The sequence below is a fragment of the Megascapheus bottae genome, chromosome 2 (genome assembly GCF_031878675.1).
Source record: "Megascapheus bottae isolate mThoBot1 chromosome 2, mThoBot2.hap1, whole genome shotgun sequence".
NCBI classification, from domain to species: Eukaryota; Metazoa; Chordata; class Mammalia; order Rodentia; family Geomyidae; genus Megascapheus; species Megascapheus bottae.
This window is the reverse complement of record NC_143510.1, coordinates 27,541,635-27,555,794: the sequence shown is the minus strand read 5'-3', so window position 1 is coordinate 27,555,794 and position 14,160 is coordinate 27,541,635.

Genomic DNA, 14,160 nt, shown 5'->3' with positions numbered 1-14,160 from the left:
GGGCGTGCTGGGAAGTGCAGCGGGCGCAGCCTGACTGGCGAGGCACAGCCCGGCTTTACTGCAGCCCCGAAGCTCCGCCCCAGTTCCGCCCCAGGCCCCGCCCCCACCCTGCGCGCCCCGCCCTCTGGCCCCTCCTCTGCCTGCAGTCTGGGGTCCTCCCAGCCCTGAGGCCGGGCTTATCCGGTCCCCAAAGCGGGCTTGCACCAGGTGTTTATTTGCAGTCAATCCACAGACTTCTGTGGACCCCACCACGTGCCAGGCCTGGAACAGTACAACAGCCACCAAGACCATGGGGGTCCCTAGACCCAGACCCAGAGTAGAATAACAGGATCCTAGATGTTGGGAGGGGCAGGATAGAAAACTTTGGTGGAGAATAAGGGAAGGATCCCCTGCTTCATACTCAGGGGACAAGGAAGACCTGGGGGCCAGGCCAGTGTCCAGAGCCGCTCCTGGCTTTGAGAAAGCTCCACCTCTCCAGCCTATGGGGCCAGTGAAGGTCAGCCAGATGGGGAGACAGAGCCAGCTTCAGCAAAGGAAACTACTGGTGCAAAGGCTCCAAGCAGCTCAGTCCTAGACAGGCCTGGCAGGGATACTGTTGCCACTGCAGCCAAGAGAACAAGGCTGCAGGGAAGTGACCTAAAGCCTTAAGGCATAGAGCTGTGCCAAATTCCACTCGCTTCCACCTAGCTAGCTTACTGTCCCCTTCCAGATGGGCCCAGTCACTGGAAGTTGCTTCTTTTTTTTTTCTTTCTCCACTAAAGAACCAGTACTCTTAGAAACTCACCTGGCTTTCATGTCTGCACGTGAGCAAGGAAATTCTTAGGTGGAATTTTTTATTGGTAACAGCATAGTTGATATTTGGCCTTTGTCCATAAACTCAGATTGGTAGGTTAAATAAATAACATGCTTCATCAATATAACTGGTGCCACATTATAATGTGCTCACAAAGATACTTAGTGTTCCTGGAAATACACAAAAGTTATTAGTGAATGTTACTGTCTTAGTACCTTTTTTTTTCTGGCAGTACTAGGATCTCCGCTTGCTTGGCTTACACTTGGGTCATACCTCTAACCCTGCCTTTTGCTGGTTTTTTTGAAGATGGAGTTACAGGGACTTGAAACTATGATCCTCTAGATCTCAGTCTCCTGAGTAGCTACAATGCCCGGCTGCTTTATTACTTCTAAATGGTCTAGACTTTAATTTCTACAATATGTGAATATTGATTTTATAATTAGAAAAGTGCAAGATCTTGGGGATCTTGTTTTGTCATATTGGTGACTGAGCCCAGAGCCTTATAAACTCAGCATGTTTTCTCTATTGAACTAATCTCTGACCCACCAGTTTTATTTTATTTTTCCAGTCCAGGAGCATGAACTCAGAGTCTGAGCACCATCCTTGGGCTTTCCTCAAGGCTAGCACTCTTGAGCTACAGCACTATTTCTGGCTTTTCTATGTATGTGGTACCAAAGAATCAAACCCCTCTCTTTGTGCATGCTAAGCAAGCACTCTACCACTAGGCCAAATTCCAGGTCCCCAGTTTTATTTATTTATTTATTTATTTATTTATTTTTGTGGGTCATGGGGCTTGAGATCTGGCCTGGGTGTTGTCCTTGAGTTCTTCAGGCCATGCTACCACCCTACCCTTGAGCCAAGCCCCACTTCCCTATCCTTGAGCCAAGCTCCACTTCCGATTTTCTAGAGGTTATTGGAGATAAGTCTCAGGTCCTTTTGTGCCAGGGCTGGCTTTGAACCTTGATCCTCAGATCTCAGCCTCCTGAGTAGATAGGATTACAGGCATGAGCCACTGCTGGCTCCAGTTTTTATTTTTTGCAAGAAGCCAACATAGAAATTATCCAAGACTCAGCTCTTTGGGATTTAGTGCCACTAAAAGTCCAGAATTGCCTCCGGTATTGTTTGCATGTGCGTGCACAACAGTCTGGATCACTGTCCCTGTGCTTGCTTGCTCAAGGCTAATGTTTTACCATTTGGGCCACTGCTCTACTTCTGGCTTTTTGGTGTTTAGAGATAATTTAGAGTCTCACAGACAATCCTCAAATCCTCAGCCTCCTGAGTAGCTAGGATTTGGGGTATAAGACACTGGCACCCAAATGACTTTCTGGTATTCTTGGGAGAGTCATCAGGCTTCTGAACAGTTTTGTTCTCCAAATAAAAACAGGAATAACTACAGTTTTGCCTTTACTGATTTCTTCACATAGTAAAGCTTTTATTAGTATTGTGAATTCTATTTTCAAACTCAAATATTTCAAAACTTACCAAATGTTTTAACTTATATTTAGCAAACTTCATGACTCCTTTTTATTTCTAATAAGCCTCTTAAACTGACCAGTATATAAATAATCAGAGTGTCCAAGTCATAACAGTTTGAACTTCCTGTTCAGTCTTATTTTCTCTTGTGTGTGTGCCCATAGTGAGATTTGAACTCCCTTAGCTTTTCTACTCAAGGCTAGCACTATACAGCTTGAGCCATGCCTCTAGTTCCTTTTTTCTTCCTTGCTTCCCTGTTCTGACTGAGTTCCCTGCTGTGTTGAATAACACTGGCAAAGATGAGCATTTCAAGCTTGTTCTTTATTGCTTCTAACATTTTACTATTAAGTACAATATTTGTTATAGATTTTGATGGATCAACCTTTATCAGGGTTAAGAAACACTATTCTACTCTACTATGAATGTGCTGAATTTTTTTAAATCAAATGTGGAATCCCTCTTCAATGTAATGAATTATAAACATGGTTTTTATTATAAAACCATCTACATCATAACCATTCCTATGCTGTTTTTTTTCAGTTGTCACTGGATTCCATTTGCTAATACTTTACGGTTTTTATGTACATGTTTATGAATAAGATATGACTACCATTTTTCTAAGTTATTCTCTGCTTCTGTGCTTTTACTAATGAAGTTACCTGAACTTCTTAAATTAGGAATGAAACTAGCTGGGTGTGGCAGTGCTCACTGTAATCCCAGCACTAGGGAAGCGAAGGCAGGAGGATCCTGAGTTGGAGGCCAGCTTGAGTGATATAGCAAGCCCATGTTTCAAAAAGCAAAATAAGCCAGGCATCAGGGTTCATGCCTATAATCCTAGCTACTTAGAAGGCTGAGATTTGAGAATTATAGTTCGAAGCCAGTCTGGGGAGGAAAATCCATAAGACTATCACCATTTAACCACTAAAGAACTGGAAGTAGAGCTGTGGCTCAGGTGGTAGAGTACTAGCTTTAAGTGAAAAAGATCAGGGACATCACCCCCTGGGTTCAAGCTCTGTCTACCCTTCCCTATGGAAGGGATCAGGATTTTGGAAGTAGCTTAGGGTGTGTCCATCAGTCCAGCTGTGCCCCCAGGGGCTATAGTCAGTTCTTAGAGGGCTGAGATTTCACCTATAAGTTTATTCACATGGAGCACGAGGCACTAATTCCCTCATAGAAGCCTCTCCTGACAGAAGCCACCTTGACTTTATAAGCTAACCTTGAAAATAACAAACACATGTAGTCCCACAAACCAGCCCTACTACAGTGTGGACAGGGTAGTCACCTGAGGACAGCAGCGTAGGGGTCACCACACCCTCCATATAACACAAGGGTTTTGCCATTTCACTGGACAGAAGAGAGGATTAAGCAAGAAAGATGAAGTCATCGACCAAGGCTAAGAGTGGGAGAGGAGAGTCGCACACGAGCCGCACACGGCTCTCTCCACATGGTGTTCTCCTCCCTCACAGCCTATTGTCCCATAGTCCACCACCAACCTCCTCACCCTCTACATGTGCAAGCCAGAACTCTCTTCCACCACCCCCAAACCTCCCGAGTCCTTAGCTCAGCTCTGCAAATGGCGCCACCATCCTCCATCTGCCCAAACCAACAGCTTTGAGTCACTGTGCTCCTCTCTCCCCCTCACTTCCCAGTGCCAGGAAACCCAGGCTTGCCAAGTCTTCCCCCTCAGTGCAGCCTGGATCCATTCCTCCTGTTCCCTCTTCCTCTTCACCACCATCCTTCTTAGGCTGGGCCACCAATGTGTCTGTTCTGGACATCTGGAGTAGTTCTCTCACTGGTCTCTCTCATTTTCTGCCTCCTTGCTTGCCTGTCTCTCCTTCTCTCTCCAGCCTGAGTCACCTCAGAGAGCATAAAGCTGGTCATGTCACCTGTCTGCTTTCCACTCCTGCATGGCCTTTTACCTTCGGGATCCAATCCAAAGACCAGCCACCTCTCTTGACTCTTTCTGCCATCCCGCCTGAGCTCCCAGTCTCCTTAGCCACATGTCAGTTCCTGGAACTTGTCACCCATTATTTCTCCTCAGGGATTTCCATTATGCTATGCTGCCGAGAACACGGGTCCCCTAGCCCTTGGATGCCGGCATCCCCATCCTTAAGCATCTCCTCAGGAAGACCTCTGCTGACTTCCTAGCCTATGACTCCTATAGGACCTGCCCTTCCTGCTCCTCACCTTCCTGCTTCTCAGCTGGCTCCTAATAGCATTGTGAAAGAGGAATGGAGTCATGTATTGTCCCTGACATTAGCACATACTCACCAGATCCCTGTCAGTTCAGGACGTTCTAATTCCTTCCCACTTGTCCACCACACTGAATAGACAGTGCTTAGTTCCTTACACGAATCACAGCTCCCTTATCCCAGGTCTTTGTGTGTGCATGCTTTTCCTCAGGATGGTATACCCTTCCCTTTGTTCATCAAATTCCTGTTCATTCATCAACAATTTAAATTGTCAGAGACAGTAAATGAGGATGGGACACTCAGTTAAACTCAGGGTTCAGACAGACGATGAATCATGTTTTAGGATAGGTATGTTCCAAGTATTGCCTTAAATACAAGCATCTTGTGTTTTATCTGGCAACCCAATGAGGAGCCGGCACCACAATCTTCCTCCTTCTGGCCTCCAATCACTGATTGGACACAGTGCGATGGTGGTGGAGATAAAGAGGGAGAAGGAGAGATGGGTCTTGCCATCTAATACCACTCCACTAACTTGGATCAACCACTTGTTTTTGCTTGCCACACTGGGCAGGAATACTCATATATTCTCTCTCTCTCTCTCTCTCTCTCTCTCTCTCTCTCTCTCTCTCTCTCTCTCTCTCTCTCTCTCTCTCTCTCTCTGTGTGTGTGTGTGTGTGTGTGTGTGTGTGTGTGTGTGTGTATTCATGAATATACCTCTTCTCCTAAGTCCCTTTTGTTCCTGGTGTCCTTGATGTTACCAGTTTGTTTGGGCATACACATGGCCCTCTCTGGCTACCCCAGTAAATTCCTAAGCAGCTCCTTTCCCCTTCTTGCCCCTGGCCATGTCTGCAGTCCCTGCATGGGCAGATGTGACCAGCAGGCTGCAGCTCCCAGTACCTCCCCAACCTCCAGCCATGGAGATGCTTAGGTAAGTTTGAAGAGAGTATTCTTCCTTTTTATACGGTTTCTAATTACCAGCTGTTTCTGGGCCTTCTTTTTAATCAGCTTCCAGAACTCAGCTGGGAGCTCTGGGTCCAGGGAAAGGAATCTGGTTCTTAACCAGCAGTGAGAGAAAGGCCTTCAGTGCCTTGGATGTCACTGTCCTCTTCAGCATTGTGCCCCTGTAATTACAGAGAATGAATGAGACACTGGACCCAGGATATCCTGGCTTTGGTCTTTAGCTCCAAGAATGTCTCCATGTGTTGCCTTTGAAACATTTACTGACCCTGACAGGCTTTCTGTGTCACCTGGAAGTAACCAGGTAAACTACCTGACTACAGCATTACCAGCTGGCCTGCAAAAGGCTTGTATACATTCTAGCTTCTGAGTCTTAGCTCCCTGACTGCCCAGTGCCCTACACATGTGTTGGTAACGCATTTCAGGCCTTGGTTTGCCCGCCCTCCCTATATCTAACCCAAGCCACTCCCCCTGCACATGTTCTCTAGTTTAGCAAGGAGAGCCTGCCCTAAGGAAGACCTTGAGCTGGGCACTGGTGACTCATGCCTGCACTCAGGAGGCTGAGATCTGAGGACTGTGCTACAAAACTGCCCCAGGAGAAAAGTCTGAGAGATGTATCACCCATTAATCACCAAAAAGCTAGGAATGAAACTGTGATTCAAATGGTAAGGTGCCAGTCTTGAGCAAAAAGGGACACTGTCCTAAATTCAATCCCCAGGACCAGCGCGCGCGCACACACACGTACACACGGCCCTGTTCCTGCTTAATACTCAGCCTCTCTCAGACTTCATCTACCCAGCTACCAGAGCATCCTTTTCTTTCCACATTTCTTTTTGCCTGGTGCCTCTACTCCACCTTTCATCCAGTGAGGGGCATTCACCTCAAATACAGTGCTGTCAGTTCTGCATGCCTGTCTGAAATAAGGTTGTTCTGATGGAGTTCAGAACATGCTACTCCAATATGCGGCATCTTGCAATGGTGAATACCTCACACTGAAGAAAAATGAAAGACAAAAGGCACAGGAAGAACTCTCCAACCTTCCCTGAAGCAAGTCATAAGCTCCTCATATAAGAGATGCTCAGAGGAATAGTCATGGGACATCTAAACATGCAGAGATGCGAAAATATGCAAACAGGCACTGATAGCTTTCCCCTCTTTACCACCTTAACCCTATACCTTTGTCTTTTCACACTTCCTACCATCTGTTCACTCTCCATCAAACCTAGTATAAAAGTATAAAAGGCTCAGGATAAGCTGTATATAGATATAAGTTGTATGCTTCTAATCCTAGCTACTCAGGGGCTGACGACCACATTTCAAAGCCAGCTTGTGCAGACAAATCCTTGAGACTCTTCAATTAATTGACCTAAATCCAGAAGTGGAGGCTCAAGTGAAACAGCACCATTTTTGAATGAAAAAGCTAAGCAAGGATATGAGGCCCAGAGTTCAAGCCCCAGCACCAGAATAACAAAAACAGTCAGTTTAAACATTTTCTTATGAAGGTTCCCAATCATGTAAAACTTTGAAGAAATAAATTGGTATGTTTTCCTCCGGCTAGTCTTTTACTACAAAAGAACAGAAGGAAAGGTTATCCCTGCCCCACTTCCGTTACCCTCTATAATTCCTATGCTTTATACAAGGCAAAATTGGTAATACTTGTGAAGCAGTCATAGTATAGAATCTGAGAATGTTCCAGGAGCTTCTGGAATATAGTCAGAATGACAAGGTGAGAAGGTATCCCTTGGGAATCAGGATAGTGACGGGGGCTCCACACCTCAGTGGCTGACAGTGGCTGCATTGTCATCTCAGCAGAAAGCAAAAGCATCATGAGGAGCAGTCACTATAGTAACCATGTGAAGAGCCATGTTTTGGGATTCAGAATCATCTCACTCATGTCACTCACTCATTTCCTATTACTGATGTCAGGTCCGGATGTCTGCGTGTGACCCAGCTTGCTCTCTGGCTCTGTCACTTCTAGCACCACAGGCTTGGACCCACTCAGAAGCCTCTTAGCCCAAGTTTCCTCCTCTGTCAAAACAATTCCCTCACAGGGTTGTTGAGACAATTAAAATATGGAAAAGTCCGATAATGCAGTGCTTGGCGTGAAGTCAGCACACAATAAATTGGTGGCTCTTATTATAATAACTAATTGCTGTACTTCAGATTTGAAGAGATAAATATAGAACTGAGACTCTGGCAGGCAGCAGGAGAACAGGGCTGAGAGAGGGGACTTTTGAGACTGATGATTTGATTGTTCCAAGCAGCCCTCTTAAAACAACCATTTATTTTGGTTGCCTACTGAATATTGTCCATGCAATAATTGCTGTGAATAATTAAGGAACAATGGTTTCCATTGAATTTCTTGAAGCACTCATGTGATTAGCTAAATATATCTTGTTATAACCCCTTTTGGTATTAAGTTACACAAAACCTGAACTCCTAACATCATGATCCAAAGTTGGCAGAGTGATGTAATTTTACAAAGTAACAAACAGGAAAGTCATAACACTCAGTTTCATTAAACACTTAAGTAATAACTGAGAAGAAATGACATCTTTATCTTAGCTGACTTTTCAGGGGCATAGAAGTACAGGGATTTGAACTCAAGGCTTCATTTTTGCTAGCCAGCACTCTACCAATTGAGCCACATGCCTCTACCCCTGACTTTTTGTTGTTGTTGTTAAACTGGGATATAAAGTTCATATAGAAGCTAGGTGCTAATGGCTCACCTCTGTAATACTAGTTACGTAAGAGCTAAGATTTAAAGATCCTGGTTCTAAGCCAGCCTAGGCAAGAAAGTCTAGGAGACTCTTACCTCTAATTCACTAGAAAAAAGCCAGAAGTGGAGCTGTGACTCAAGTAGTAGACTCAAATACCAAAAGACAGCACCAGTCTCTGAGTTCAAGCCCCAGTGCCAACATAAAAGAAAATAAAGCTCAAAAAGCATAAACGAACAGCTTGACAAATTTTCACAAAATGAACATACTGTTGTGACCAACAACACAAAGTATCACCAATATTCCAAAAGTCCTTCATACCACTTCCTAACTTTCTCTTTCCTTCTAACTTTCCCTTTCTATTTCCCTTTCCATTCTCCTTTCTTTCCTCCTCTTTCTCCTCCTCCTCATTGTTCTAAGATATAATTTATAATCCCCAAAATATACCTTCTATAAATATATTACATTTCAATGTTCCTCCCAAAGACCCATATATGAGTCCCATCTTGCTTTCCATGTTAGCATTACTAGAAAGTGGTAGAGCCTAGTAGGAGGTCTTAGAGTCACTATCTTTTTGTAATTTGGCCATGAAGTAAGCAGTTTTGTCCTGCCCTCCATGATATACTACCTTAACTCAGGCCCCAAAGCAACAGGCTGAATCCTCCAAAACCATAAGCCAAAACAACCCTTTTCTCTCTAAATTGACTATCTCAGGTATGTATTATAGGGAGGTAAAGCTGACTGGCATAATACAGCTTGATTTTTCTTCTTCCTAAGTACACACCAGTGTTTACCATCCAGATTTAGAATTTTCCATCTTTCCACAAAGTTCCCTTGTTTAAAGTCATGCCTGATGAAGGTCAATCCTATTCCTAACTTCAGTCCTAAGCAACCACTGATTTTCTTTCTGTCTCTAGAGTTTTGCCTTTACTAATATTTTTATATCAGTGGAAGCATACAGTAGTAGGCACACGATAATTGTCTTTCATGTTATCACTGGCTTTTTTAATCACAAATATAGAGATATGAATATTAACAGATAAGAGTTTCCTAAGCCTAGAATATGAAATTACTTTCGAAGGTGTATCATCAGCTATGTGTTATCTTTGTTGTGTATTTTTAGTAAAGATAACAACTTACATGATATGAAATGAAACCAAAGGATATTGGCTTGGATTTTTAATAAGACACATGAAAATAACTAGAAAGATCAAGCCCATGATGTCCCAGACACATTGTTTAGATCTAGAATAGGCTTAGAAAATCAATGTAAAAAATATTAATAAATAACACAGACACTGCACAGACAACAAAAAGCTAAAGTTGTATGAAAATGATTAAAGCCTGTAAAATAGTAAGCTTAGATTTAAAAGAAAAGTTTCTGTGAGCTCTCAAATTCTCTATACATCAATACACAGCCTTAAAAATAATCAAAATTTTATGCCCATTGAGGTATTTCATTGACTATTTCAATACTTTTATTTACTGAATACTTTCTAGGTGCTGGAGGCTAGGTATTTACATTATAAATATTTTCCCCTTCTTAAAATTCTATATATGTATATATTTATGTCCACTTGACAAACAGAACCATAATTGCTACTGTATAAAAAAAAAAACAGGCCAAGTGAAGTGGCTCACGCCTATAATCCTAGCTACTCAGGAGGCTAAGATCTGAGGATCGAGGTTCAAAGCCAGCCCGGGCACTAATGTTTGTGAGACTCTTATCTCCAGCTAACCACTAGAAAACCGGAAGTGGTGCTGTGGCTCAAAGGGTAGGGTGATAGCCTTGAGCTGAAAAGTTCAGGCCCAGAATTCAAGCCACACAACTGACCCCCCCAAAAAAAAGTAAAAATCAGGGCTGGGAATGTGGCTTAGTGATAAAGTTCTTGCCTAGCATGCATGAAGCCCTGGGTTCATTTCCTCAATAACACATAAACAGAAAAAGCCAGATGTGTCACTGTGGCTTAAGTGGTAGAATGCTAGCCTTGAGCAAAAGAAGCTCAGGAACAGTGCCTGGGCCCTGAGCTCAAGTCCCAGGACTGGCAAAAAAAAAAAAAAGTAAAAATCATCATGAAAGTTAGTTTGTGTGTGTGTGTGTGTGTGTGTGTGTGTGTGCGCGCGCGCGCGTGCGCGTGCGTGCATGCACATGTCAATCTTGGCGCTCAAACAGAGGGCCTGGACATTTTCTCTAAGCTTTTCTGTTTATTACTAGCTCTCTGCCGCTTGAGTTACAGCTTCACTTCTAGCTTTTTTGATGCCTGATTGGAGATGAGAGTCACCTGGACTTCCCTGCCCAGGCTGGCTTCAAACTGTGATTATCAGAATTTAGCTTCCTGAATAGTTAGGAATAGGCATGAGCCACCAGAGCCCAGCTAATTGTACTTTTACATTAATATCTAACATACTAGAAATTAGATTCCAGTAACTTGGTTTAAAATGATCTACATAGCATCAATAATTCTCAAGGGACTCTGATATTAAAAATAAATGGGAAAGTATCAGCAGAACCTTAAAAGCGTCCATATAGTACTAAGCTGTCTTCCCCAATCCAGTTAAGGAAAGAAGTACAGGAGTATGCAGAACAGAACCCTGGCGCTCAGAGAGTTAATGATGAGCTTGGTGAAACAAAGACACAAACAGGAAGATCAGTAACAGTAAAGTTGGACTAACAGTCCCCAGAGGATGAGGTGACACCCTGTAAAGCAAGATTACACAACTGCAAAAAGCAGCTGCTACCAAGACTTTGAACTAACAAGAGTTCAGGAAGGTGAGAGAAAGTATGCTTGCATGATGTGGGATTTGACTCAAGGGAGGATAGACTTTAGACAGGGAGAGAAGAGAACGGTTCTAGCAAATCAAAAGCATAATTAGAAGAAGGCATATTCCAGGAGCAATGAATTGACCTCCTAACTAGTTGAAAGGGGTGAAGAATTGCAAACAGACACATAAGAATTGATTCCAGTGTTGAGCATCCACCAACAACTATGAACTGGATAGCATAAACATAAAGAGATATAATCAGAATATTAAGGTTGGCCCCAACCATTGTGAAAGATATAGAATATAGAGGTGTGGATGGAGAGATGATGGAAGGCAGGAAAAGAGGTTTTGTGCTATGTCCAACATCTGTCCCTAAAGTTCAATACTATGGCTGGTCAAATTGGAAAGTACTCGAATGCCTTCATCATTAGGACCTCTCTCCACTCTGATCACTTGGATAAAGTCCCTTGTCAGTCAACCCTCACTACCGGGAACAGGTAATCATTCCTTGCTCTGCTCCCTTTGGGACATGAAACCCACAGAGTCATTGCAAGAAGTCAATTACTTCCTTCTGCAGGAACTAATAATCACCTCACCCTCTTGTTACTGCTTGTTACTTCCACACATCCTAGTTGTTCACTCCAGTTTTTCATTACAACCATGTATCATGTGGTCCTTCTTTCAGTATATGTGGTTAATAAATACCTGTCAGTCCACCTGTCCAGTGTCAGGTGTTGTGTGCTTGGTCATTCCATAGCTTTAATAACAATCCTTCCCACACTAACAAGTGAAGTAATCAAATTTTCCTTTGCTAATGGAACCTGGATTTTATTCAACCATCCCATTGCAGGAATGGTCATCTCATCTTGGCTCAGAGATAAATCCTAATTGGCTTAATTCTATGTTATTGATTCCTTTAGACTCTAGTACATAACCTAGTCCTGCTCATTAACAAGTAAGGACAGGTCTGATGGAAGGTTTCTAGGGAAGATTTCATGGCTCTGAAAAAAAGAACACTGAAATTTAAAAAAATAAAACAAAAACCTTACTTTTCTATCTCTGTACAGTGCCTCCTTATGTGGTTTCACTTCCCACAGTTGTAATTTCCTATAGTCAACCCTGGATCAAAAATATTAAATTGAAAAATACCAGAAGTAAGCAATCCGTAAGTTTTAAGTTGTTGTCTTTCTGAAAGTCTGCTGTCATCCTACTCTAACTTTCCTGGGTCATGAATCATCCTGTTACCTAGTGTATATTTTACCCATTAGTCACTTAGTAGCTGTCTTGGTTATCAGATTGACTGCTGCTGTTTTTGCAGTGCTTGTGTTCAAGTAACCTTTATTTTACTTAACAAGGGCATGAAAGCACCCAGTGATGTTGGGATTGAGTTATGCCAAAGAGAATCTGTAAAGATCTTCCTTTAAACAAGATGAAAGTACTCAATTTAAGAAAAGAAAATCATGCTGTGGTTGCTTAGATCTACAGTTTAGTAAGACATTTTGGAAGTGAGAGCATATTCACATAATCTTCATGTTATAATTGTCCTATTTTGTTGTTGCTATTTTAATCTCTTTACCTAAAATACTTTTCCCAGATATGTATGTATTCTAAGGTTTCAGGCATCCACTGGGGATCATAAAATATATTCCCCACAAATAAGGGAGACAACAGTATATAGCTGTGTCTACTCATGATGCTTGTATTTAGTTCTTGGGATAACAGGAACCATGAGCAGATAGGAACTACTCTGGAGGAAGCTGAAAGAAAGATGGAAAAATCTGGATCTTTACTGGCCTCTAATGAATCAGAGATTCATAAATCACATCATAGGATAAGATGCTTTCTTACTGTTATGCCATTTGGGCTCACCATTCTCCCTTTCTTGAAACTAGACTTAAAAGTTTAAAATCCAGCTTAAAAGCTGGATCGGGGGCCAGGAGTTTGGCCTAGTGGTAGATTGCTTGCCTAGCATGCACAAAGACTGGTATTCGATTCCTCAGACCCACATATATAGAAAAGCCAGAACTGGTGCTGTGGCTCAAGTGGTAGAGTGTTAGCCTTGACGAAAGCTCAGGCCCTGAGTTCAAGCCCCAGGACTGGTTAAAAAAAAAAGCTTGATTGGTAAACTTGAGTCTTACTTCCATCCAAAGGAATGGCATCCTCTACTCAAAGAGTTTACATAAGGACTTTGAAGTTTAACTTATAGACACACTCTTTGATAAAATGAAATGTTTCCAGATTTGGAATAGGACATATAGTCAATTAAGTTTTTTTTTTTAAATCAGTTGTGTGACTTGAACTAGGGGCCTGGTTACTATCCCTGAGCCTTTTTGTGCTCAAGACTAATGCTCTACCACTTGAGCCACAGCACCAAGCCAAAACAGTTTTTGAATGGTTAGTTGGAGGTAAGAGTTTCATGGGAACTTTTCTGCTAGGGCTTGCTTTTAACCACAATTCTCAGATCTTAGCCTCCTGAGTAACTAGGATTACAGGCATGATCCACCTTTACCCTGCCAACTAAGACAGTGGTGTGATCACACATGGGGCAAGTATCAGAGCGAGCATTTAAAACCCAGATCTAAACTAGCCATTATGATTTATGCCTGTAATCCCAGTCATCATGAGGCTGAGTTATATAAGCAAGATCCTGTCTCAAGAACATACATACATACATACATACATACATACATACATACATATTCTTAACTGACTAACACAAAACCCTTGCCAAAGCCTCGCAGGACATTCACCTGAATGAATTAGCCTGGGAACTGTCTGGGAACTCAAAGGAAGAATTAAGGAGTTGGGCCTGGAGTTTGGCTTAGTGGTTAAAGTGCTTGCCTAGCATGCACAAAGACCCGGGTTCGATTCCATGGTACCACATACATAGAGTTCTAGCCTTGAGAGAGTCCAAGGACAGAGCTCAGGCCCTGAGCTCAAGCCCAGGACTGGCAAAAAAAAAAAAAAAAAGAATTAAGGAGTCCCAGAAACACCTAGAAGAATTTCCCTATGTTTTAGAGAAGATTATCAGCAATCTCTTACTTTTTCTGCCACCTTTGATGCACACACTCAAGTATTGAAAAATGTAAAAAATCACTTGAGATATGTCATCAATCAGCCCACAAGTATTTATTGAGCTTGTCCCACAGGCCTAGCAGCTGGGTAACTGTGGAGTAAATTTTATAGCATCAGTGGGAAAAGGACAGGACTATAGTACAGGACAGGATAGGTAAGACTATTAAAAACTATTTTTAAAATACTCTAA